Source organism: Entamoeba invadens (assembly GCF_000330505.1).
Source record: "Entamoeba invadens IP1 unplaced genomic scaffold scaff_1105074724717, whole genome shotgun sequence".
NCBI classification, from domain to species: Eukaryota; Evosea; order Mastigamoebida; family Endamoebidae; genus Entamoeba; species Entamoeba invadens.
In genome coordinates this window covers 15,969-20,477 of record NW_004440228.1, presented here as the reverse complement: position 1 = coordinate 20,477, position 4,509 = coordinate 15,969, and positions in this window count along the sequence as shown.

The window sequence follows — 4,509 nt, the reverse complement described above, 5'->3', positions numbered from 1 at the left end:
ATAGTCTGTTTAATAGGCGCAGTTCATTGTTACAAATCGATGTGTACTGTTGTCCAGAACTGGTCCTTCGATTATTTCCATTGGGTCGCTTTCCCGAAATTGTTGATTAATTAATTGTATTCGAAGTGTGAAAGTTAAAAATTGCAACGTCACAAGGTGTGCAAGTTAAAGTATAGTTTAGTAATAACTTCAAAATTATAATTAATAATTAAACTAAAAATAATCTTTTTTTTCAAAATTTCAAAAAATTAATGATTCTATTTTTTTAATAAAAAAATTATAAATGAACTATACCTTAACTTGCACAACTTAAGAAGTCACTTTAATTATATTTTCAAAAATTATCATATCCAAATAATAAACACATTATTAAATAATAACATACACATCCAAAAAATAATCAATAATCATTTAAATAGTGTTATATTTATTATTATGTAAATATATAAAAATATTGAAATATATTAAAATATTATTTATAGTATTTTGCCAAATTTTTGAAAGTGCATAGTTCGGCGAATTTTTCACTTTCGCAAAAATTTAATAATTAATTTTAAATAAATCCGAATCAAAAAAACAACTACAGTATATATTCGATAATAGTCCAGTCTATGTTACAGTCTTATTCGATATAAGGTCAAATGATAAAAACTTGAATAATTAACAAAAAATACCACATTTTGTTTTTTGTCTCAACATAAATCCAAATTATATTTTCACCCAAAAAATATTTTTGCCATTTTTTATAAAAACTTTTGTTATTTATTATATGAAAAACATATGCTTTATTTTATTAGTGTTTATTAAAACACTAAACGTCCGTTATAAAATCAAAATATTGACAAACAACATAAACAGCATCAAAACGAACATATGAAGAGCAATATTGACAACTCTTGGTTTTCAAAATAAACATGCGTTGTTTTGTCATAATTCAACACGCTCAAACGACACGTTAATTAACATTATTTCCGTTTTAGATGAAAAACTCATTTGTTTTTAAAATAATTTTAAAATAATTTTAATTTTTTTTCAACTTAATGACAATTCAGTATATGTATTACCATTTTAATATTTTGGACTAGAAATAATTGAAATATACAGCAAAAAATTGAAAGATGTTGTTTTTGATTTTTTTCAATATTAGATAAGAGATTTCCCTCTTATTTTATGGTCTCTTATATAATAAAATCTTATATCGAATAGGCCTCTTATCGAATATTAACTGTATATAATTTATAAAAAGAGGAACTTTGTCATAGTTTAATAGTTATTAAGCAATAAAAATGAAATATACATATTATACATTTTTGATAAAATTGAGAAGTAAACCATAACCCGAAAATGCAAAAAATACTAAATGAATTACCCGAATATTATTATTTTGATCAAATAAATTGCAAATTTATCTGATCAAAATTCGGCCAGAGTGATGCACATAACCTACTGAATTGTTATTTTACAAGTGCACAAACTATTTCATTTTTTCTAAAAAAGCCGAAATAATAGATGGAAAGCTCAAATTAACATATTATGATTCGACAGACTGCATCATTTAAGCTAAAATAAACATGGAAATTATTGAACTAAACAAATATGTGGTAGCTGGTGGAAGTGTTATTGTGACTAAAAAAGCGACTGAAATTTTTTTAAGATCACACAAGCAATATTTCTTTTAACCTTACAATGGTGTTTGTGTAATTTGAATATCACTTATTTTCAATAATTGTTTTTTGGTAATTTATATTTTTTATTTTCAATATGAAATAAACCAAAATAACTCAAAACTGTAAATAAAAAAAAATATTTTTGATTTATGACCAATTTATTTGCACAATCAAAACAAACAAGAAATGGAATGTAAAGGACACATCGGTGTTCACTAAAGATGGAGTTTGTATTTAAAAAATTTATATTATTCGTTTTAATAGTAAAATATTCGTTGAATGTGGTGAAGCTATCTTCATTAAAGTTTATTACAGGAGTATGAAACATTTATAGGAAGGGGTCTTCATTACATCCAATATCTATTTTTCCCAAGAGTTAACATGTATATCGACACCTTATTCTTCTGTGTTGAATATATCTTTGATATTTCTCCCATGATATTTTTATTGTGTTGCTTGTATACGCTGTGATATGACATGTCCCGTATTTGGTGTAATTTGGTTAACAAATGATAAGACTTTAGTTTTCAATATAATTTGCAATTGTATTATTGTTTTTTTTGTTTTTCGTTTTACATGATTTTTGGAAATGATATTTGAATTACAAGGGCACCACTCAAGTTTGTCAAAAAGGGGAATGTTATTTATTTTGTTTTAATGACACCATCGTAATGTTAATATTGCGTTTTCAATATTAGCATTCGTTGGTCTTTTCGTGATTATTTTGTTTTAAAAATTATAATAATTTATTTTAATTGTTGTTGCTCACAAGATTTAATTTGACTCGTGTTTTAAATATTTTTTTTACGAAGTATTTCAATAATGCAATTTACTAGAATTATAAATATTACAATAATATTAATTATTTTCAAAATGTGAAATAATAAACCTATTAATAATTGAATAATCAAAAACATTCGTGTATTGAATGTGTTTGTATTCTTATTTTTACAATAACATCATTTTTGAAGACAATTTTCAATTTCAAGTATTTGTATTCTAATAATACCATTGTATCGCCAACATTTTCAACAAATGTGTATTGTTCTATTATGATTTGGTCACTTTTATAATGGTTACCACGAACTACAAACTTGGCTATTTTCCACGGAAATTTTAATTTTTGATTCAAAAAGCTTACTTCTCTCGTTTTTTTAATAGCTACAATTTCTTTTCTAAAGATACCTTTATACACAATACCAAACGATTCTTCACCAAGTTCTTTTTTAATTCATCTGGATCTAATTTAGAAAACGACTTAGATACTATTGAGAAACCAATAGGTTTATACACTTCCCTTTCTGTTACATATAAATTTGCAACTAACATTAAATCACTTTTGTTGTACAGAAAACTTTAACAAACAACTCGAATTCACAAACTTCTCCTTTTCGTAAAACGACAAGATTTTGAAAAGCAATTAATACCATCATCACTCGGGACTTTCCAAAATGTTCATTTTGAGCACTTGGAATGTGATATTTTGTTGCAAAATTGTAGAAGAAATAACAACACACTTCGTGTTTTTAATACTTCGTTTGAAAAACAAGAAGTGCAAATGTTGTTAGATGAACAAGTCAAACAATTACCATCACATTTTTGACATTCATTTGTGTTAATTGTGTAATACCCATGTACTACAAATTTGAGAAGAATGGCACTCAAATTAATGCGTTTACTTCCTCAACTTCTTGTGACACTTTGAAAGATTCAAATGAAAACCTAATGACTGGTAAAGTGTCTGCTATAATATCATTGCCGAAGCATGCTGTTATTATGTATAACTATGGCTCTCTTGTTAACTGTTCAAGTGAAAATATCAATATGGCGACTCAGTACATCTTTGATAAATGCTTTGAAAAAGACGGAAAGTATTATAAAGTAAAAGTTAGGATCAGTGAATTGACAAAACGCGAATATGACAACTCGGCGTGCTATGGAAAATTTAATATTGTGTGGTAAATTTATATGGACAAGTGTGCGACTAATAGTAACAAAGAAAATGTCAGAATCACACGAAATACCAGTTGAGTCTTTATTATAAGTATTTATTATACACTGAAAAAGACCATCCAGCTCTTTTTATTTAAAATTTGACAAATGCACTTTTCTTAAAAAAGAGGGCTTTGACACTTTTAAATTGACTTAAAACGACAGGAATATTGTCTTCAAAAAAGGTATGACTTGTTCGCAAATTGATACAGATGGCTTGGAATGGTACACACAACCGTATTTGGTTACAGAGAATATACCAAATGACTACAGTATTATAGAACATTACTATAGAGATATATACTTCTGCACATTCTTTAGTACTGTTCAAGACGCGGATGAAGCTCATAGAATTTATTTTAAAGGGTGTGTAAAAACGTCAGAGACAACTACAGTGTTAACGGTCGTTGAAAGTGGCAAAGTGAATATTAAAAATTACACAATTAGTTCGATGTGCATAGAACCTTTTATTGAGAAAAATGGCGACTGATGAATGCGTGTTGGACGATCAAGAATATTTTAAGCAGTTTGATATGAACACAGACTCACTTAATCATTTTCATGATATTAATTCAAGTCCTAAGCCAGATAACGATAGTACATCTCAAGTGTTGATATTGTTGTTTTGCACTTTGGTTGTGATGATGATTTAAATACAATTAAGTTGGAATTAATTTCATGTTGTATTTTTAATGAAATTATTTTATTAAGTAACATATTAATTAAACCACACTAATTTTTATACTTTGTTATTTTCGATATAAAAATAAACAAATAATTTAAATATATTATATATAATTAGAGTTTAACAGGAAGTTAATATTGAGTAATTTATAACATAAAGTTATTT